Source organism: Stegostoma tigrinum, chromosome 28 (assembly GCF_030684315.1).
Source record: "Stegostoma tigrinum isolate sSteTig4 chromosome 28, sSteTig4.hap1, whole genome shotgun sequence".
NCBI classification, from domain to species: Eukaryota; Metazoa; Chordata; class Chondrichthyes; order Orectolobiformes; family Stegostomatidae; genus Stegostoma; species Stegostoma tigrinum.
In genome coordinates this window covers 38,416,517-38,440,644 of record NC_081381.1, presented here as the reverse complement: position 1 = coordinate 38,440,644, position 24,128 = coordinate 38,416,517, and the positions used below count along the sequence as shown (strand labels likewise).

Sequence of the window (24,128 nt, the reverse complement as noted above, 5' to 3'; positions counted from 1 at the left end):
TCTTTACAAACATCTTGGACTGCCTATAATTTCTGTTTTAAAGAAGTATGGAAGGTACTTACTGCTGGTACAATGCATGTTAAAAAAAATACAGGGAGCTGTAATTTATGAATGTCTGACTTATGAACGCTCCTACTTAAAAAAGCGACCTCGTACCGTGGTACAATTTTAAACAGCCAACATACAAACTTTTCCTCGTATTTACAAATGTCTATTTTACATTGTCCTCCATTATGTTGTGATTTGCATTCAAATTGACTTGGAAACTGACCCGTTTATATCCCATGAACTGCCTGTACGTTTTTAAAGAAATGACAAGAAATTCTTCATGTCTAAAGATTTATTCATTTGAACTTTACTAAATTACATCTGGAGATGTTTAGCATAGTGAAGCTCATGTCAGGCAAATTCATTCTTCTCTTCAGTAATTTCAAACAAGGTAGTTGTGGCAATCAAATGTTCTTTAGGTTTATGCCTAACAAAATTCAGAATTTCATGGGATTCAAGTTGAACATCACTTAATTACAGTAATTTTTTAAAAACAAAATGGTATGTAGAAATAGGCATCTTAGTGTTAGACTATAGTTTACAATTCCAAATTAGATTTCACCTGTTAAGTTACTGAAATGGAGCTGATTGTATGGTTTACTTCAACATCTTTAATCAGATACATGTTGGGCTCCTGCCATAATGACATTTACTAATAGGAGCCAGTGTGTATTTCCTGGCTTTCAATTCCTGCACTTAACTGTCCACAATGAATGTCCCAAATTTTGGTCATGTGGCTCAAGTCACATTATATTTTCCCATAATGACTCAAACTGTGATGTACTGCTTAAGCAAATTTACAAGTCCTCAGCACAATTCTGGATAGGTTTTTTCAGCCCCTACCCAATATTTATTAAAGCAGCCTAATTAGTTCTGCCTCTCCAACAGCCAGCCATTGATATATTTATTACAAGTCCTTTACAGATAATAGCATTTGCTGACATGGCTCAAAAGTTTCGATTACCAATTACAGAGAGTATCTGATTTACAAACATCTGACCTACAAACAACACTCATACTTAGGAATGCAATCCCATACAGGTATATTAATATTAATTTTAAGGGTCCAAAATGCAAACATTCCTTATACTTACAAATGGCTATTTTATGTTGTCCTGCATTGTGCTCCAAACTGCATACAAATCGACTTGCAAATGAACTCAAGAAAGTAACAAAGCTGGGCAACATCTTCACCTGTAAGATCACAAAATCACTTTCACTGAAAATGCAAGCAAGAGTGCTGTGCCATTTTACTATTTTCAAATACAACAAACAGTGCTAAATATAAGTCAACATATTGTCAGTTACAACATGTTCTCAATAGAATTCAGACATCATGCAGATTTTACAGCATTCACTTTCAAGGGTAATATGTACTTTACAGGACTCTTAAATAATTTATTACTGATTTTGCTTCACTTTTAGGAAATGGCTTGTTATAAAGGTATTAACATTTGCCTTCAAATTATGAGCCAAATGAAGGCAAATTGGACTAGTTTAGCTTCGGAAACTTGGTCGGCATGGATGAGTTGGACTGAAGGGTCTGTTTCTGTGCTGTATGATTCCGTGACTCCAAACTCATTTGTGACCTGATACTAGTAATGTCCAATCTCCAACTACCTCCATACATGTGCTGAAACATATCTCTTATACTTCAGAATTACTTAAACTCCTGCCATTTCGAAATTACTCTGGTTAATGCACCATTAAAATTTACTCCAGTCACTGCAATGTTAAAGACAGTCCCACATGTACAACATATGAATCAAAATTGTTGGTAAACCAATCCATTGTTGTCTTACCGAGGTATTCATCACGAGATTCATATCCCACCAGTTCATATCAGATATATTCTAAAATCCCTTCATTTTACAGGAATCAACAGTTTCATTTATATTTGACATCTCCTTTTCCATGTCACTTAATTAATAATCACAATTTCTTTTCACATATTATTGTTAAATAAATATTAATAAAAAGGAAAACTAATTTGAAGTCTATAATGTACTAGTCAACTCACTGTTACCTTGTGTGTACAATTCTACGGGGAAGATACTTATGTAATAGTAACATCAAGAGTCCCCTAGTCCTGGCGGCGGTTATCAGTATCTGCCCTTGAGTCGGGAGCCTGGGCCTGGGGCCGCTGCTGAGTCCGACATCAGGGAGAGGCTGCAGGAATTGCGACTTTATCTCCCTGAAGCACCAGCGGACAGTGACAAGGAGGAGGAAGAGGGAGCAACGCCAAGCAGTCGGCAGTCTATATCCATGGACCCAGAACATGTGGAATTGGTGAAGAGGACCATGGCTGCAATCAAGATCCCAAGCCTGGGAGTCCCATCATGGGCCCAAGAATTCTCTAATGAACAATGGTAGTCTGTCATTCAACAAATAATAGAAACCAGGCGCTCAACATTGGCAGTAAACGAGGGGGGTCAGCAATGACCCTGTTCTATTCTGCAGAATTCATATGATGACAAACCTGTAATTGTAATGCTGCCAGGCCTGAGTTTCTCCAGAAATCTGTTCCATTGCTACACCTGTTCTGGGAGTGTTTGATGGGGGAGATGTAGTGGAAGTTTTGCTTCAGTGTAAAATAGGTATCAAGCCCATGTGTATCTTTCCAGCATTACCAGCCTTGCAGTCTTGTGTAAACAAAGAACGTAAAACATTTATTACATTTTTAATAAAATGCTGTTGAGACTATTTCTTAAAAAAAAGAGGGGCGGCACGTGGCTCAGTGGTTTGCACTGCAGCCTCACAGCACCAGGGACCCGGGTTCGATTCCAGCCTCAGGCGACTGTCTGTGTGGAGTTTGCACATTCTCCCAGTGTCTGCGTGGGTTTCCTCCGGCAACTCTGGTTTTTTCCCACTGTCCAAAAATGTGCAGGCTAGGTGGATTGGCCATGCTAAATTGCCCATAGTATTCAGGGGTATATGGGTTATAGGGGGATGGGTCTGAGTGGGATATATCAAGGGGCGGTGTGACTTGTTGGGCCGAAGGGCCTGTTTCTACACTGTAGGGAATCTGAATCTGATCTGAAATCATGAGACAAGTAACCTAGCTCGATCAAATTTCACTGCAACTGAAATTCGGAAACATAAGATATACAAAATAGGAGCAAAAATATACTAGTCAAGGCCCTTAAACCTGATCTGTCATTCTGTAAGATCGTGGCTGATCTGCCCCAGTCCTCAAATCCTCTTTCGTGCCAGCCTAATTTCCTTGATATTTCAAAAATTGATCTATCTGCCATTTAAATACTTGCAGTGATCTAGCCTGCACATTCTCTGCTTTCCAAGAGAAGAAATTAATTTGCAACTCAGTTTGGAATGAGTATTATCTAATGGCAGTTCTGTAACCATGTCCCCTAGCTTGAAAGTCCCCCATAAGTGGAAACATCTCTCAAATCTACACTTTCAAGTTGCCTCATAATCTTACATTTTTGAAATTATTTTGTTTTTGTTTTTAAATCTAGACTGTAAAGCTAGGTTTGGAAATGGTGAGCAGAATCAACTAATGTTGTCAAAAACCTTCATCTGGTTCACTAATGGCTTTAAGCAAGGAAATCTGCCGTTCTTATCTGGCCAGGCCTACATGAGTCTTCAGATCCACACAATGTGGCCAATTCCCAACTGCCCTCTGAAGTGGCCTAGCAAACCTGTTCTAGGAAAAAGTACAAATGGGCAACAAGTCCTTGCCAGCACCTCTAACATTCCATGAAAGAATTTTTAAAAAGTCTGCCATAAGCAATTTCCCTGCAGACCACAAATTAAAAACTGGAACCCTGGATTTTCTTTCCTCCTGAGATGGGGATCAATTAGCTAAGCATTAATTAATAATTGAACATAGTCCCCTTGCAGCTCTCTGTTAATTATATAGCCAGTAATTAATAATGCAAGGCTGGAGCCTTTTAGATTCACCAGCACACAAAATAAGGGCAAATGGAGGTGTTAACTTTTTGAGTAAGGCATCAATCATGAGTAATAATGGAAACTTGCATTCCATACGCTGAACAGTCCTGCCTGGATATTTAGAAACAAAAGGATGTCATTTTGAGCATATGCTAAAAATTGTTCTGGTGACAAAATTAACTTCCAGTATATGATTACTAAAACATGATGCATCCTATTATTACAGTAGCAAGGCTCCAGTAAATTAAGTCTAAATGTACGTTACTATTCACATCAGATGACAGTATCCTAAGACTGGTTCTGTCCAAAAGAAGGGTAAAAATGCTTTAAATGACAACATTTACAAAGGTACTCAAAATAATGGGGTAAGAGCTGGATGTTTAAAAGCTGTGGCAAAAAAAATACATAGAAAAACATGAACAATAGCAGGACAGAAACTAGGATTCAGCAACATGTTACACACATCCTGACTCCCCAAATCTCATCCACCAGCTAGAAGAAAAATAAGGAGTGTGATAGAATTAAAATTTGCAGATCTGGCAACATTGTTGAAGAGAAATCCTTCATTCCTTCCCAAAGTTCACAAACAGGACTACCGAGGCAGAGCCATTATTTCACACAGAACTTATTTGTTCCGATCTTGATTCAGTCTTTTTCACCCTGGTCCAGACCTTGCCCACTTACATCTGCGATTCTTCGGATGTATTTCACCACTTTCAGAATTTCCAATTTGAGGTCTCAAGTTGCCTCCTCTTTACTGTGGACATGCAATCCCTTTACACATCCATCCCCCACCAGGATGGTGTCAGGGCTCTCTGCTTTCTCCTGAAGAAAGGCTTGAACTGTCTCCATCCACCACCAGCCTCCTCCATCTGGCCAAGCTCATCATCATCTTGAACAACTTTTCTTTTAATGCTTCTCATTTTCTTCAAGTCAGAGGGTGGTCATGGGTACACACATGGGCCCCAGTTATGCCTGTCTCTTATTGAGGTACACACCACATTTCTTCTTCCAGTCTATTCTGGCCCCATCCATAACTCTTTCTCTGGTATATCGATGAAATCACGAGTGCTGTCTCCCTGTCTCATCTGGAATTGGAACCGTTTATTGATTTTGTTTCCAATTTCCACCCTGCTCTCATCTTCACTATCTCTGGCACCTCCCTTCACTTCCTAATTATCTCAGTTTCCATTTTTGGAGACAGATTGGCCACCAATTTCCACTATAAACTCACCAACTTCCACAGTTACCTGGACTATACATCTTTGCACCCCACTTCCTGTAAGGGCTCTATTCCATTCTCCCAGTTCCTCCATCTCTGATGAGGCCAATTTTGACAAGGGAGCCTCTAAAATGTCCACCTTCTTCCTCAACCAAGGATTCTCCAGCACAGTTGTCAATAGAGCTCGCAGCTGGGTCTAAATCTATCTCTTGCACTTCAGCCCCCAATCCCTCTCTTCCTTCCTGCAACAGTGATAGGGTCCCCCTGGTCCTTCCCGACCATCCAACCAGCATCCACATTCAGAGGATCATTAGCCACCACTTATGCCACCTCCAGCGAGATGCCATCACCAGACACATATTCCATTCCTATCCCTTTTCAGCCTTTTGCAGGGACCGTTCCCTCCAGGACACCCTAGTCCACCTTGCTTTCTCTCAACAACGCCCTCCTCCGCAATAAAGCCTTAGAGCGCCTTCCACCACAACCGCAGATGGTGTAATACCTGTCCATTCACTTCCTCCCTCCTTGGTATCCAAGGACCCAGTCAGACCTTCCAGGCGAAGCAGCACTCTACCTACACTTCACACAATCTAGTCGACTGCATTCACTGCTCACAATGTGGTCTCCTCTACATTGCAGAAATGAAGCAATCTGTTTGCAAAAAAGACTCTGAACTGCTGTTGTCTGCCACTTTAATATACCACCCTGTTGTCTGGCCAACATCTCTGCCTCAGACTTGCTGCAATGCTCCAGCAAAGCTCATTGCAAGCTGGAAGAAGAGCACCTCATTTTCACCTTGGGACCCTACAGCCTTTAGGGTTCAACACCACGTTCAATACCTTTGGGGCTTGAGCCCTCCTGTATCCTTACCCCAAACCCCACAACCAGGCCTAATCACATAATCTGCCATTACACACCACCTACTGTTGACCACTAACAGTCCCCATTAACAGCTATTCAGTCCCCAGACAGATTGTTATCCACTCCTTTGTGTCTAAATCCTCTTCTGTCTCTTTTTGGGCTCTATCTCCACCTATTGGTTACTCCCTACCTCATACCCCGACCCTGTCTTCTGCATATAAACTGAAATTTTCCTTGATAGTTCTGGAGAGGGAACACTTGACCCAAAATGTTAACTTTGGTTTCTCTCCACAGATGCTGCCATACCTGCTGAGCGTTCCCAGCAATTTTTATTCTTGTTTCTGATTTACAGCATTCACAGTTCTTTCCATTATTATTTAATGTGACAGAATACTTCCCACTTGCCCAGCTGGATGTGCTTCCAAACAACACAGAAAGGCTTGACACTACTGAGAAAAAAGCAGCCCATTTGATTGGTATCATATCCAGAAACATTGTCAGTGGTAGGAGCAGTCACTCAGTGGCGGCAGCATGTGCCATCTACAAAATACACTGCAGAAATTTAAAGGTTTGTAAGACAATACCTTCCAAATCCACAACCGTGACCATTAAGATGGGAAGGGCAGAAGATACATGGGAAAAACACTATCAGTAAGTTTGGCCCCAGGCCATTCATCATCCTGACTTGGAAATATACCATTGACCTACCAACTGTGAAGGAACTAAGTCCTGAATTTCCCTCCTTTACAACGGACGATTCACCACTACCTTCTCAAAGGTAATTAGGTATGGGCAATAAACGATGGCCCAACCAGCAATGGCATGAATAAATATTAACAAAAGTAAACCTGTCAACTTGAGCAGTGTTCAAGAGGAATCTCAAAAATATACTGAAACTCAGCGGGTCTAACAGCATCTGTAGACAGAAAAACAGAGTTAACATTTTGACTCTGATATGAACGGAAAAACTCATATCAGATATATTAATTCTCCATCCTTCTCCATAGATGCTATATCAGCACATTTTTATTCCAAATTTCCAGCATCTGCCAGGTTATTTTTATTTACTTGGAATCAGCCTAGTTAAATCATCAAATCAAACACAGTCGTAAGTAAGTAATAAAAATATGCTCATTTATGTAGTCATTTTTCAAAATATTTGATGTATCTTCACATAATTACTAAGCATTTAAGTAAATGGTGTAGTCATGTTTTGGTAAAAATGCCCCACAAACTTAATAGTGACAAATTTATTTAGAGGAAGGAACATTGGCTACGGCACCAAGAAACCCTTTTTTCTTAAAATATTATATATACCTATCATGACAACAGAATTGATCATATCTGGGTACAGTGGCTCAACGTTATGCCAGTGGACCAAAAATTAGAGGCTTAAATTTCAGATACAAATCTGATAATTCAGAGGTTAACATTGGAAAATGACAAGGAAAGCTGACAGATTGCAATAAAATTGTTTCACGCACATCCTTCAAAGGAAGCAGAATGAATGCAGAGATAACCTGCTTAGAATCAGCATTCTGCAGTTTTCTTCCATTTATAGGCCAAGTATTATAAAAATAAGACACCAAATAGCTGTTCTAGAATAGCTTAATTACAAATATAGATAGATCTGTTGAAGTGTATGGAAGAAGGGCTTCAATGGTCTTCAGCCCTATCAAGACCGCTGCTCTGCAGCAGTATGGCCAAGAACAAAGAAAATTACAGCACAGGAACAGGCCTTTTGGCCCTCCAAGCCTGCAATGATCAAGATCCTCTGTCGAACCTGTCATCTATTTTCTCACGGTCTGTGTCCATTTGCCCATCCATGTACAGATATATCTTAAAAGACGCTAACGTGTCTGCATTTACCACCTCCGCTGGCAACACGTTCCAGGCGCCCACCACCCTCTGTGTAAAGAACTTTCCACGCATATCTCCCTTAAACATTCCTCCTCTCACTTTGAACTCATGACCCCTAGTAATTGAGTCTCCCACTCTGGGAAAAAGCTTTTTGCTATCCACCCTGTCTATACCCATCATGATTTTGTAGACCTCAATCAGGTTCCCCCTCAATCTCCGTCTTTCGAACAAAAATAATCCTAATCTACTCAACCTCTCTTCATAGCTAGCACCTTCCATGCCAAGCAACATCCTGGTGAACCTCATCTGCACCCACTCCAAAGCATCCACATCCTTTTGGTAATGTGGCGACCAGAACTGTACACAATACTCCAAATGTGGCCGAACCAAAGTCCTATACAACTGAAACATGACCTGCCAACTCTTGTACTCAATACCCCGTCGAAGGAAAGCATGCCATATGCCTTCTTGACCACCCTATTGACCTGCGTTGTCACCTTCAGGGAACAATGGACCTGAACACCCGGATCTCTCTGTTCATCAATTTTCCTTGGGACTTTTCCATTTACTGTATAGTTCGCCCTTGAATTTGATTGTCCGGAATGCATCACCTCGCATTTGCCCGGATTGAACTCCATCTGCCATTTATCTGCCCAACTCTCCAGTCTATCTATATTCTGCTGTAATCTCTGACAGTCCCCTTCACTATCTGCTACTCCACCAAACTTAGTGTCACCTGCAAACTTGATCAGACCACCTACACCTTCCTCCACATCATTTACATATATCACAAACAACAGTGGTCCCAGCACAGATCCCTGTGGAACACCACTGGTTACAGGTCTCCAATTTGAGAAACTCCCTTCTACTGCTACTCTCTGTCTCCAGTTGTCTAGACAGTTTTTTTATCCATCTAGCTAGCACACCCTGGACCCCATGTGACTTCACTTTCTCCATCAGCCTGCCATGGGGAACCTTATCAAACGCCTTACTGAAGTCCATGTATATGACATCTACAGCCTTTCCCTCATCAATCAACTTTGTCACGTCCTCAAAGAATTCTATTGAGTTGGTAAGACATGACCTTCCCTGCACAAAACCATGTTGGCTATCACTGATAAGCCCATTTTCTTCCAAATGGGAATAGATCCTATCCCTCAATATCTTCTCCAGTAGCTTCCCTACCACTGACGTCAGGCTCACCAGTCGATAACTACCTGGATTATCCTTGCTGCCCTTCTTAAGCAAGGGGACAACATTAGCAAGTCTCCAGTCCTCCGGGACCTCACCCATGTCTACGAATGCTGCAAAGATATCTGTTAAGGCCCCGGCTATTTCCTCTCTCGCTTCCCTCAGAAACCTGGGATAGATCCCAAACGGACCTGGGGACTTGTCCACCTTAGTGTCTTTTAGGATATCCAACACTTCCTCCTTCCATATGTTAACTTGACCTAGAGTAAGCAAACATCTATCCTTAACCTCAACATCTGTCATGTCCCTCTCCTTGGAGAATACCAATGCAAAGTACTCATTAAGAATGTCATCCATTTTCTCTGACTCAGCGCATAACTTTCCTTCTTTGTCCTTAAGTGGGCCAATCCTTTCTCTAGTTACCCTTTTGCTCTTTATATATGAATAAAAGGCTTTGGGATTTGCCTTGACCATGTTTGCCAGCAATATCTCATGTCCTCTCTTAGCCCTCTTAATCCCTCGTTTCAGATTCGCTCTACATTCCCGATATTTTTGCAAAGCTTTGTCTGTCTTCAGTCGCCTAGACCTCATGTATGCTTCCTTTCTCCTTTTGGCTAGTCTCACAATTTCACCTGCCATCCATGGTTCCTTAATCTTACCATTTCTATTCCTTATTTTCACAGGAACATGTCTCTCCTGCATGCTAATCAACCTGTCTTTAAAAGCCTCCCACACATCAAATGTGGATTTACCTTCAAACAGTTTCTCCCAATCTACAATCCTCAGGTACTGCCTAATCTTGGTATAGTCAGCCTTTCCCCTGTTTAGTACTCTTCCTTTTGGGCCACTCCTATCCTTGTCCATGAGTATTGTAAAACTTATGGAATTGTGGTCGCTATTTCCAAAGTAGTCCCCTACTATAATATCAACCAGCTGTCTGGGTTCATTCCCCAACACCAGGTCCAGTATGGCCCCTTCCCGAGTTGGACTACATACATACTGCTCTACAAAACCCTCCTGGACACACCTTACAAATTCTGCTCCGTCTTGACCCCTAACACTGAGTGAATCCCAGTCAATGTTGGGAAAATTAAAATCTCCCATCACCACCACCCTGTTTCTCCTACACCTTTCCATTATCTGTTTACACATTTGTACCTCTACCTCATGCTCGCTGTTGGGAGACCTGTAGTACAGCCCCAACATTGTTACTGCATCCTTCCTATTTCTGAGTTCTACCCATATTGCCTCACTGCTTGAGTCCTCCATGGGGCCCTCCTTCAGTATGGCTGTGATATCATCTTTGACCAGTACTGCAACTCCTCCACCCCTTTTACCTCCCTCTCTATCCTGCCTGAAGTATCGATATCCTGGGACAACTAGTTGCCAATCATGCCCTTCCCTCAGCCAAGTCTCAGTAATAGCAATAACATCAAACTTCCAGGTACCGATCCAAGCCCTAAGCTCATCGGCCTTATCTAGTACACTTCTCGCAATAAATCAAATGCACCTCAGACCACCTGTCCCTTTGTGTTCATCATCTGCTCCCTGACTACTATTCCCTTTCATCACACTGACTCCATTATCTAGTTCCCTACAGGCTTTCATTACTACCTCTTTTCTGTCCAATATTTGGTTCCCATCCCCCTGCCACATTAGTTTAAACCCTCCAGTATTGAAAGTCAGATACAAATTCAAAACTAATTATGAATGTGAACTAATGATCTGCTTTTTAACAAAGAATCTTTTTCCATAACATCAATTGTTTTCCCATTGGGATTATGTGAAGTGTAGTAGAACAGAATGCTATATAGAGGGTTTGCATGCTGGAAACAAAGCCCTAAAATCACCTGATTTTCAGACCCAGGCTGTTGAAACACAGACCAAGTTTCTCTACCTAACAAGTATAGCTATTTGTTACAGGTCATTAGATTCTTGCTATAAGTAAACAATTATAGTAAGTAAACTCCACAAACTGAAACTCTACACTCCTTATTAAATTCCCCTTGCACACATTACAGCCAGACAAACATAAGTACTTCGATAGTGTTGTAGAGCAGAGGCACCCAGGAGTTCAAGTACATAATTCTTTGAACTTTGTGTCACATATGGGGTGGTAAATAAAGGTGTTTGACATGCTTGCCTTAATTGTTCAGTCCTTTAAATATGGGAGTTGGGAAGCCATGTTGAGATTGTACAGGGCATTGCTGAGGTCTCTTTTGGATTACCATTTCCATATTGAGTCTCCCAGTTATAGTAAGGATAATATTAAACTGCAGAGGATTCAGAAGAGATTTACTAGGATGTTGCTGGGTATGGAAGGTTTGAGCCGTATAGGTAGGGTTAATGGTTGGTGTCTTTTCCCTTTAAAGACTAGGTGGAATTTAAAGACTTGGTGGCACATCTTTAAGGAGAGAAAGTAGACAGCATGGTGGCTCAGTGGTTAGCACTGCTGTCTCACAGTGCGAGGGTTCAATTCCAGCCTCGGGTAACTGTCTGTGTTGAGTTTACACGTTCTCTCCATGCCTGCATGGGTTTCTTCCAGGTGCACTGGTTTCCTCCCACAGTCCAAAGTTGTGCTGGTTAAGTGGACTAGTTGTGCTGAATTGCCCATAGTGTCCAGGGATGTGTAGGTTAGGTGGATTAGCCATTGGAAATGCAGGATTACAGGAATAGGTTAGGGGGCATGAGTGTGGGTGGGATGCTCTTCGGAGAATTGGTGTGGACTTGTTGGGCCAAATGGCCTGTTTCCGCAGTGTGGCGTTTGTAAGATTTAAAAAGACACAAGGCGCATCTTTTTTTTTAAAAACACAGAGAGAGGTTCACGCATGGAATAAACTTCCCGAAGAAGTGGTGGATGGAAGAAGTGGTACAATTACAACATTTAAAAGACATTTAGATATGTACATGAATAGAAAAAATTTGGAGGGATATGGGCCAAGAGCAAGCAGGTGGGACTAGTTTAGTTTGGGGTTATGTTTGGCATGGAGTAGTTGAACTGAAGGGTCTGTTTCTGTAATGTATGACTCTATCAATCTGAGTGAATAAAACTCTTGACAGAAATGTATCAATATCTCAGACAATGGTTCAAATGTAAAATTGTTCCTTTGAGAATTACTTGTCAAATGTAATATACTCTTCAAATGGATTTTAAACCAAACAAAATGTTTTTGTTCAATTTTTTCGTCCAAATGTTGGGTCAGTTGCTGAATTGGTCATTTTCTAAAATGAACACTATCAATGTGATGTGGGAATGGCTGACTCAGCCAGTATTACTGCCCATCCCAAAGTGTCCTGGGAAAGTGGGTTGAACTGCTTTCTTGAAATGCTGCAGACCTGGGGTGTACAGACAGAGTGTTGTTACAAAAGGAGTTCCAGGATTTTAGCCCAGCAACTGTGAAGGTACTGTTATAGTGATGATATCCAAATACATGCAGGTTAGGTGGATTATCCATAGGGAATGCAGGGTAACAGGGATAGCCTGGGGGGATGGGTCTGAGTGGGATGCTGTTCAGAGGGTCGGTGTAGACTGGCCTCTTTCTTTATTGTGGGTACTAAATGATTGTTCCAAATCACATTCCAATATTGGGCTTGGAGGGCAAACAGGTGATAGTATTCCCACTACCTTATCACCCTTGTCCTCCTAGGCGATAGGGGCCTGGGTTTAGAAGATGGGTTGTTGGTTTTGGTGAGTTACTGTAGCACATAATATAGAAAGCACACCATGCTGCTACTATATATTAGCAACGAAGGGAATGAATGCTGAATGTGATGGACGACTTGCCAAACCAGTAGTTGCTTTGTTCTAGACTATGTCAAACTTCTTGAGTATTGTTAGGCAAGCAGAAGTATACTATGATGCGCTCATCTTGCGCCTTGTAGATGGTGAACAGGCATTGGGAAGGGCAGGAAGTGGGTTTCCACTGCTGAATTCCTAGGTACTGACTTGTCTTGCAGACACAGCTTTTGTATGGCTATCCAGGTCAGTTTACAGTCAATGTCAGCCCATTGAATCCTCCACTATCAACATTCTGTGATAGTGATACCAATGAATGTCAAGGGATATGGTTAGAAACACTCATTGTTTAAATATCAGCTTCCTTTGTGGACAACTGTAGGCATGATTACTGTCCAGTACTTTTCCCAAATAGGCATTATTTATATCAATATCCACTAATTAAGGAAACCACAAGAGATGTGTCAATTGCCCATGTATATTCCATTCCCAAAGGCAGGACAAATTCAATTTGACCAATGGTCACTCAATCTACTCTCAATTATCAGCAAAGTCATGAAAGGTGTCATTGATGATTTGCTACTGGCAGCACTACCAATGATCTTCTGACTGATGTTCAGTTTGAGGGTTCCACCAGGACTATTCATCTCCAAATCTTCTTACAGCACTGGGCTAAACATAGACTAAAGAGGTGAAGTAAAAATTGCTGTTTTTCAACATCATGGCAGTGTTTACGGATAGTGGGGTCAAGGAGCTTGAGGTCAGAATCTGTAACTGGTTTGGGGGAGATTAAGTTGTGTGATATGTATGGGATCTACTGAATTGTTACTCAGTAGTTGGACTTCAGATTTAATTGCCTAACATTTCCTGAGTAACCTTTTGAAGTTTCCAAATTAAAATGGAAATACTCAAAAGTTCTAGGTTAGAGGAATTCAAAGTTTCAGGAATTCCTTCAGCATATGCTACAATGGAGATTTCACATGATCGCTTGCACAACTCCTGTCTACACCAGCATAACAAATATGTCTGGCCAAAGTAAAATTCAAGCCAGTATCTTTCCTGAGATAAGGTGACCAAAACCATACAGTACTTCAGGTAAGACCTAACCAAGGTCCTATATAACTGAAGCAAGATGTCACCTCTCTGCACTCAAATCCCCTTGCAATAAAGGATAACATTCCATCAGCCTTTCTAACAGCTTGCTGCATTTGCATGTTATGTTTCAACAAGGACACCGAAGCTCCCTTGTATCTCAGCACTTTGAAATTTGACCACTTAAGAAATATACTGCACGTCAGTTTCTCACAGCGACTGGAGAACCCCATACTTTTCCACATTATATTCCATCTGCATGTTTCTGCCCATTCAATAAAGTCTGTCCAAATCTCTGAAAACTACTTTACATCTTCTTCACACCTTCATGCGTAGTTTTGTATCATCTTCAAATTTAGAAATATTACATTTGGTCCTTTTAAATCATTGATAAATATCGTGAACAGCTGGAGCCCAAGTACCGATCAGGAATGATTTATTTCTACTTTGTTTCCTGCCTATTCATCAATCAGTAAACCATACCAATACATTACCTCCAATCTCACGTGCTTTAAATTTTCTAACCAACCACCTATGAGGGAATTTATCAAAATCCTTCGAAAATCTAAAGAATACTGGGTCTATTGGTTATCCTTTATTAATTCATTCTTCAAAAAAACCAGTTCAGCAAACACAATTCCATTCACGAGGTCATGTTGACAAGGTCCAATCAGATCATTATGTTTCTAATAGATACCAGCATTTTCCTTATGGCTGATAGCAGGCTTGCAGGTTTGTAGTTCACTCTTTCCTCTTTTGCCCCCTTGAATAATTAGGGTGACTTTTGCTAATCAAGTCAACAGGTACTATTCCGGAATCTAAAGAATTTTGGAAGATAATCACAAATATATTGACTTCTCTATAGCTACCTCCCTCAAAACTTTACAATGTAGACCATCAGATCCTAGGGTTTTATCAGCTTTCAGTCCCATTAATTTCTCTGGTACAATCTTCTTACTGATACTAATTTCCCACTCTAGTCTGGAAGATTTCTGGTATCTTCCTCAGTGAAAACAGAAGCAAAGTCATTATTTGACTTCTGTCATTTCTCTGCTTCCCATTATAAATTCTCCTGACTGAAGTTAGAACGGACTCACATTTGTTTACGCCAAATGTTTCTTTTTACAAATCCACAAAAGCTTTTACAGTCCAATTTTACATAATTTATTCATATTCTAATTCCCTTATTAACTTCTTCATCCTCCTGTTCTGTCTTACATAAACCTCTCAATCCTCAGAAAGAGGCGTTTGGTAAGCTTGCCTTGATTGGTCTGTGAATTGAGTGTAAGAGTTGGGATGTCATTTGTGGCTGTACAGGACATTGTTTTTCTTTATTCGTTCATGAGATGAGGGTGTGGCTGGAGAAGCAGCATTTATTGCCCATAGGGCAGTTCGGAGTCAACGATATTGCTGTGGGTCTGAAGTCACGTGCAGGCAAGACCAGGTAAGGATAGCAGCTTCCTTCCCTAAAGGGGATTAGTGAACTGGATGGGTTTTTCCAACAATCAACAATGAATTCATAGTTATCATTAGATTCTTAATTTCAGATGTTTATTTAATTCAAATTCCATCATCTGCCATGGCAGAATTTGAACCTGGGTCCCCAGAATGTTATCTGAGTCTCTGGATTAACAGTCCAGCGATAATACCAATTATTGCCTCCGCTTGAGGCTGTATTTGGAATACTGCATTCAACTCCAGTCTCCCTGTCATAGGAAGGATGTTGCAAAACTTGATAGGGTTCAGAAAAGATTTACAAGGGTGTTACCAGGGTTGGAGGGTTTAAGCTCTAAGGAGAAGCTGAATAGGCTGGGTCTATTTTGTCTGGAGCGGCGAAGGCTGAGGGATGACCATATAAAATCATGAGGGGCACGGATAGGGTGAATAGACAAGATTTTTTTTTCCTAGGCTGGAGGGGTCTAAAACTAGAGGGCCGAAGTTTAAGGTGAGAAGGCAAAGATTTAAAAGAGACCGAAGGAGCAACTTTTTCAGACAGAGAGTGGTGCATGTGTGGAACAAGCTGCTGGAGGCTGGTACAATTACAACATTTAAAAGGCATCTATATGGGTATATGAAAGGAAGGGTTTAGAGGAATATGGTTTAGAGGTTTAGAGGGCCAAATGCTAGCAAATGGGACTAGATTAATTTAGGATATCTGGTTGGCATGGACGAATTGGACTGAAGCGTCTGCTGAAATGTACAGCTCTATGACTCGATGACTCCAATTACTACTTTGCTTTTGTTCCTGATTTATAGCATCCGCAGTTCTTTTGGTTTTTATTTAGTCTTTAACTCACTGCCACATCTCTTCCAGGCATACCCGCCTTGAAGAAGTTCTGCTCTCTCTCTGATGGGATTTCCATTCCAATCTCTCTTCTTGCCCACCGACTTTAATTTCACTGTCACTGCTGGTGTTTGACCAGGTATTTGCTAAAACTCGTTTCCACAGTCATATCACATTCCTCAGTGACCGGCTCCAGCTCAGACTCACCCCACATAGGTTCCAACTGAAGTTTCATCCCTCATGTTTTGAATCCTCCCAGGATCACAGATATCTCCGTGATGTTCAAAGTTCCACGGACGGCTGCTCTCGCCACATCCTGAGATCCACACTCAAAGCCACATGCATACTCGCAACATTTTTCTCCAACAGCATCACGACACACTGGCTCAGGGCTGCACCACTCCGCAGTTCTACTTCATCCTCTGGCTCATTTGTCATGCTAACAAGAAACTTTTTCTCTTCCTTTCAGGGATCAAGGCCCACAAGACGCAACAACTCAAAAATACCCTGGCCTTCTGGAACATTCCTCTGCTCACCTTCCATTGGACTCTATCCCCTCACCCAATGCCCCCCACCTCCCGTCAGGTATTCATCATCCCTCTTAACCTTCCGCTCTCCAATGTTGAACGCTCCATACTCAACAAAGGCCTCAGCTTTGTCCCTCCGCGTCCCCACCCTAATGAATTTCGGGCACGACATGACGTCAAACTCTTCTTCCGCCGTCTTTTCCTCCATGCTCATTTGTTTGGACAAGAGTCCTCTCCGTTCCACAGACCCCTTTGCCCAGTTCCAACACTCTCCCTCCACCTGGACCCCTCCCTCCAGCCTTTTACTTGCACTTGATCTTTTCATTGAGAACTGTTGATGTGACATTAGTTGCCTCAATTTCTCTGCCCCCTCACCAAATCCAACATATCTCCCTCCGAATAACTGACCTAACCCTGACTTTGTCATTAAGCCTGCTGATAAGGGTGATGCTGTTGTAGTCTGGTGTACTGACCGCTACCTTGCGGAGGCTGAGCACCAACTCTTAGATGCCTCCTCCTACCTTCACCTAGACCATGACCCCACCATGGCACATCAGGCCACTGTGTCCACTACAATTACTGATCTCATTTTATCCAGTGATCTCCCCTACTCCGCTTCTAAGCTAATGGTCTCCCATCCCGCACAGCTCGTTTCTACCTCCTACCAAAAAATCCACAAACAGGACTGCCCAGGCAGACCCATTATTTCAGCCGGCTCGCGCCCCACAGAACTCATCTCTTCCTACTTTGACTCAGTCTTCTCCCCCCCGGTCCAATCCCTACCCACATACATCCATGATTCATCTGATGCCTTATGCTGGTTTCAAAACTTCCAGGTTACCGGCTCCAGCCACCTCCTCTTTACCATGGATGTGCAATCCCTTTAGATGTCTATTCCCCACTCAAGTAGACATGGCGACCACTTCGCAGAACATCTATTCTGAGGAAGGATCACCGGGCCCGAAACATTAACTCCGTTTTTCTCCTCCACAGATGCTGCCAGACCTGCTGATCTTTTCTAGCCACTTTGTTTTTGCATCAATGCTGTTGTAGGCAGGTGATTCACACTTAGCATGGGGTAGAAAGCACGTGACAAATGTTCCTCAAGTTTGAGTCTATGGGGTGGAGGATAGGAAATTCACACAAAAATAATTAAATATCAGGTCCAGCAATGACTAAGATATGTATGAAGATTTTTCAGCTGCGAAAATGAAGATGAATTGGTGACTCCCAAATATTACATATGCTCAGTATTCAGCTTTTCATTTTGCTGTATGTTATTCGAAAAGTAGTATAAGAAGTGAGATTCAAATCCCTCCAAGGCAAGATGGTAGAAATTTGAATTCAGTAAGAAAAATATCTGTAATGAAGTGTCTAATGATGACCATGAATCCATTGTTGATTGTCATAAAAGCTCAACTGGTTCACTGGCGTCTTTTAGAGAAGGAAATTGCCATCCTTATTTGATCTGGCTGACTCTCTGTCCGGGCAGTTACGGATGGGCAATAAATGCTGGCCTAGCCAGGGATGCCCTCATCCTGTGAATGTATAATAGAAATATAATCACATCATAGTTTTATTTGGGCTATGAATGCACATGTAAGAAAAAATGTCATTTTAAGATAAACAATTCTGAAGCATTGCTGGAAAATAGATCATTCTGTGAAAGAGCAAACATTTCCCATTAACTTTCCTTTATTTTAGAAAAACTCCAAAGAAATTCAATTGCCTTGTCTCCTCAATAATAATAGCTCTATTCTCTATGTATTTCTCAGCTTCCTGTTGTTTTTGTTTATTGTCTCATGAGGTGTGGGTACTGGTAAAGTCAGTATTCGTTGATCATCCTGAATTGTTATGCCATTTTAGGCAGTAGTTTAGCTTTAAACTCAGGCATGCCAGATCTGGTAAGCACAGCAGATTTTTTTCCCTAAAAGCAGTTTGCAAAATGATACCCATGAATCAAATGTGCTTTTTATGACCATCAGTGATCATATTATGGTCACCATTACTGAGGCTTTCTCTGCCCATCAATTAAATCTAGAAAATAATTTTCTACATCAGGATTTGTTGCTAATTCACCAAAAGGTAGTGAAGAGCCCAGAATGGGTTAGAACAACCTCAGCACTCTTCTGTTCAGGTGGATTCAGAATTTTCCATTTGGCATGTTCTTTCTTGTTTTATTTATTTTACTGAGTAATGATTTTTATATTCCTTTCATTTAACTATCATTGGGATATTTAGGAATATTGAACAAACATGACCAACGGCAGTACACTGGCTATCAATTCACTGGTGGTCCCTCGCAGACGAGGATGACCCTCTTCCATTCTCAGGGGGAGTCCATAGCTGGCTGTACAGACTAACACGGCTACCACAGGCTCTGTTACACTTCAGGAAGAAGGTGGTTGTGGGAAAGGGTGGGTGGGTGTTGGTGTGGCAGCATGTCTGTTTTGCTGTTTTTGGATGGCTTTCACTTTCTCCGCCCTCCCCAACAGTAAGTCTCGAGGTGCTTGATGCTTTTTGAGATGCTCCTCCTCACTTTGGATGGTTTGGGCCAGTGATTCCCGGTGTCTGCGGGAATGCTGCACTTCACCAATGAGACTTTAAAAGGTGCTTCTTCTATCCGCTTGGGGCTGACCTGCCATTTCAAAGCTGTCAGTAGTGCACCTGCTTGGGGAATCTCGTGTCGGCCATGCAGACAACCTGCCCAGCCACCATAGCCAATCAAGGGTGGTCAGTGCCTCAATGCTGGGGATGTTGACCTGTTTGAGGATGCTGGCATTGTTGCATCTTTCTTCACAACAGATTCACAGAATCTTGCGCAGGTGGCATAAGTCGTACTGCTTCAATACCTTGAGGTGTCTGCTGTAGACAATCTACATTTCCGAGCCACAAAAGGAGGAGGTCAAGAATCATCACATCTCTGTAAACTATGACCTTGGTGTCAGATCTGATGTTGTTGTCCTCCAACACCCTTTTCCTTAAGTAGACAAAGGTTACATTTGCACACTGAAGGCAATGTTGAATCTCTTCATAAATAGTTGCTCTGGCTGACAGGACACACAAGATATTGAAAGTGGTCAATGTTCTCCAAGGCCTCCCTGTGGGCCTTGATAATCGGGGCTTTGCTCCACAATGCTGCGCTAGGTTAGTCTTGCGGTTGTTCAGGGTGAGACCCATGCTCACAAATGCCTCCGTAAAGATGCTGGCGATGGTTTGGAGGACATGCTCTGAGATTGCACACACACAAGCATTATCCACATACTGCAACTTGATGACACTAGTTGAGGGGTCTTTGGTTTCAGCTTGAAAGCAAAGGTTGAATAATTTCCCACAGGTTCTGTGAGTTAGGCCCATTCCAGGTGGGAGCTTGTCAGCAAGGAAGCGAACCATTGAAGCGACACAGATCAAGAATACTGCGGGGGCAATGATGCAGTCCTGCTTGATACTGGGGGATTGGGTTGGTGATGGAGCCATTTGTCACAACCATGATTTCCACGACATTGTGGAGCAGGCAAAGGATGGTGACAAACTTCACTGAGCAACTAAAGTGGAGCAGGATGCTCCATAATGCTTCCCAATTGATGGTGCTTAAGGCCTTTGTAAAGTTGAAGAAAGCCATGCACAGGAGTAGAGCTGGATGAACACAGCAGACCAAGCAGCATGAGAGGAGCAGGAAAGCTGACATTTCGAGTCTGGACCCTTCTTCAGAAAGCTACCAGGAAGAGATAGTTGGGAAGGACCTTGGTGATGACTTTTCCAACAGTCGACAGCAGGGAGATTCCCTTGTAGTTCCTACAGTTGGATCTGTTCCCTTTTTTGAAAATTGTCATGATTGTGGCATCTCTAAGCTCTCCTCCTTCCACATAAGGCATTCAAGGGAGTGTAGCTGCAGCAGGAGCTCTTTGCCTCTGCACTTCAATGCCTCAGCAGGGATACTGTTTATTCCAGTAATCTTGTTATCCTTGGGCTGTCGGATAGCCATCTCCATTTTGGACAGGTCTGAGGTGTTGCTGAACTTGTGTGGAGCATGCTGTGGGATGCTTTCAAGAAGCCTTAGATTGACAGCAGAGTCCTCGTTGAAAAGGTCTCTGAACAGCTCGCCCCAGCATTGTTTGATGGCTTTGTAAAATGGTTGTCTCCCTTTTGAAGCTCCTTGCTCATACCCGACTTTGTAAAGAGGGGATGGAAAGGAAAGAACTGCAGTGTTCAGTTTCCCTTGTAGCCCTCTATTCTCCCACTTGCAGTGCCTCTCACACCATGCCCCTTTGAAGCCTCCTACTGCCTTCCAACCCTTCCATCTTACACTGGCTATGCACAGTGTGTGCAGAAGACAACTGACTGTAGTTAATTGACAAATCAACACCTGCATTTATCAACAATTTCTCACCACCGAATACACATCATGCAGCACTTAAAATATACATAAGTAGTGGGCAAATACATTCTCAAATGTCTCCGAAGACTCGAGCAGAATTCCATTTTGGGAGCTACTAGAGAAAAGTAACCTCCCATATCTGGAACATCAGAATATCTGAGGAGCTGCTCCTCCAAATACATGCTGTTTCTCTCCCACCTGCTGCTGTCATGATCATTGCTAACACAGAAGACAACAGAGAGAAACTGAATAGCAGCAGTGAGCAATGCTGCTAGGCTAGAGGAAGCAGACTGAAGGAATTGCAGGAAACAGGGATGCTGAAACCAGAGGCGGGGTGAAGCTGCTAAGCCTGGTTGGAGTTTTGCCACGTACAGATATGGTAGTTAAAAAGGCATTTAGCATGCTTGTCTTCATTGCTCAGTCCTTTGATTATAGGAGTTGGGACCTCATGTTGAGGTTGTACAGGACACTGGTGGGGGTCTCTTCTGGAGTACTGCATTCAGTTCTGGTTGCCCAGCTATAGGAAGGATATTATTGAGTGAGAGAGGGTTCTGAAGAGATTTACCAGGGTCTTGATGGGTATGGAAGGTTTGAATTATAAAGAAAGGCTGGGTAGTGTGGGACATTTTCCACTGGAGCGTAGGAGGTTGAGAATGACCTTACAGAAATTTATAAAATCATGAGGGGTAATAGGCAGGGTTAATGATAGATGTTTTCTCCCTAGGATGGAGAATTTCAAGACAAGGTGGGCATGTTTTTAAGGTGACAGGAGATGTAACCATAAAACACAGTCCGCCATTACCCGCGTGACAGATCACAACAAGAACACACAATATGGCCAGACACACTAGTCACCCTACCGTACAGAGACATATCAGAGATGGCCACAAGACTACTAAGACCCCTAGGTATCAGGGTAGCCCATAAACCCTATGACAGTTACTGACGAAGGTAAGGGATCCCATACCCACAGTCAGTAAAACTAACATAATATCCAAGATCAAAAACAAAGTTGCTGGAAAAGCTCAGCAGATCTGGCAGCATCTGTAAAGGAAATAAAAAGAGTTAACGTTTCGGGCCCGGTGACCCTTCCTCAGAACTGATAGTGGCTGGGAAAACGTCAGTTTATACGACATATAAATTGACATTTTCCCAGCCACTATCACTTCTGAGGAAGGGTCACCGGGTGCGAAACGTTAACTCTTTTTTTCCTTCACAGATGCTGCCAGACCTGTTCAGCTTTGCCAGCAACTTTGTTTTTGTTCTTGATTCACAGCAGCTGCAGTTTTTTCAGTTTTTATTTAGTAATATACGTGATACCATGCAAGGACTGTGAAAAACATTACATAGGCCAAGCTGGAAGAAAGCTGACATTAAGGATACACGAACACCAACTAGCCACCAAGAGACACAACCAATTCTCACTGGTCTCAATACACACGGACATAGAAGGGCACAATTTTGCCTGGAACAACACATCCATAATAGCACAAGCCAAATACAGACATGCCAGGAAATTCCTCAAAGCCTGGCAGTCCAACCTGAATTCCATCAACAAGCACATTTAATTGGACCCGATATACAAACCACCTAAAAACAGAACTATAAGTAATGCTAACCACCCCAGCAAACCGAAGCACATAAATGACAAGCAGGACATAACACCAATGCTTCACCAGAAGGGCACTGACAATGTTACCCAGCAGGGTGACAAAGCATCTGCAATGTAAGGTTCTAGAATATCCCAATATTATAGAGTACACATCACTCACATCAGTTTAAGATTCTGGCTGATTTCATTGGAGTGTAGTACAGAATTAGTACCAAGGACATAAAAGACATACCTTATTTCAAGTAAAAGTAACACAATACATTGTACTATGCAGAATTAGAAATGTATTGGTACAGTGCAGTTAAAGTTGCTCCATTTATTTGAGTGCAATTTTAACCTATCATCGATATCAGAGAATAATTTCAAATCGGTCATACTTGCAACCTACTCATTTGGTTAAGAGTACTTTTATTGCTAAACTTTTTCATATCATTGCTCTGACCCACACTGTCTGTGCTAGTTACGTTGTATACAGCACCTTACTACTTGTTGCTGTTTCTTTCACTGATTTTAAATTAAATCTAATTCAAAAGCTTCAGTGACACTAAGCAAAATGGCTTTTCTGGAAGTTTTTTTTCTATTCATTTGTGGGATGTGGACATCGCTGCCAGCCAGCATTTCTTGCCCATCCCTAGTTGCCCTTGAGAAGGGGGTGGTGAGCAGCCCTCTTGAACCGCTGCAGTCCTCCTGCTGTGGGTTGACCCACAAATGTTATTAGGGAGGAAATTCAAGGATTTTGACCCGACAGTGAAGGAACAGCAACATGTTTCCAAGTCAGGATGATGAGTGGCTTGGAGGGGATCTTGGAGGTGGTGGTGTTCCCTTATGTTTGATGCCCTTGTCCTTCGAGATGAAAGTGGTTATGCATTTGGAAGGTGCTGACTGAGGATCTTTGGTGAATTTTTGCAGTGCATCTTGTAGACACTGCTGCTACTGAGTGTCGGGGGTGGAGGGAGTATTACTGCAACATAACCTTAGCTCCTTTATTTTGGCAAGAAAGTTGAAACAGAGTAGTGACATACAGGGTTTTATCTTACATGTAGGTTAGGGACTCCAACATTAGCATCATTTCCAGGTCCAGACTCTTGCAATGAAGTTTTCAGAGAAATGAAACCACAGAACCAGTACCATCACCCTAATCTCCCCAAGGGCAACCACCACTAGCAAAGATGTACTCACATCAAGGGTGCTTGAATGCAATTAGAAAGTGTGATTGTAAGTGAAGAACATATCACTCAGGAGAAAGTGTGGGCAGTCCTCGTCAACGGATAAAGAAACAGAAAACTGACTCATATTGAAGGTTAAGGGATCAATGCATCACAGATCCACATTGACCAACATATGAAAATTTGAACTCATCTCCTGGAAGCAGTGCAGAGCTGTGGGTTGAGGATGAAGAGGTTTT

The 24,128-nt window shown here is 42.2% G+C and overlaps 1 protein-coding gene across 7 annotated transcripts in view; it reads right to left on the bottom strand.

Annotated features, from left to right (window-relative positions):
- disp3 (dispatched RND transporter family member 3) overlaps window positions 1-24,128 on the bottom strand; it is a 443,035-nt gene that overhangs the window by 371,895 nt on the left and 47,012 nt on the right. For 4 of the 7 annotated variants that reach the window (XM_059638085.1, XM_059638078.1, XM_059638077.1 and 1 more), the window contains exon 2: window positions 1,143-1,242. The exons of 2 other annotated variants lie outside the window; for them this stretch is intronic. The gene's annotated coding sequence lies outside the window, so the exon portion shown is untranslated. Of the gene's footprint in view, window positions 1-1,142; window positions 1,243-2,527; window positions 2,572-24,128 lie in introns of those variants that run through there. One more of the 7 variants, XM_059638080.1, reaches the window with a different exon arrangement.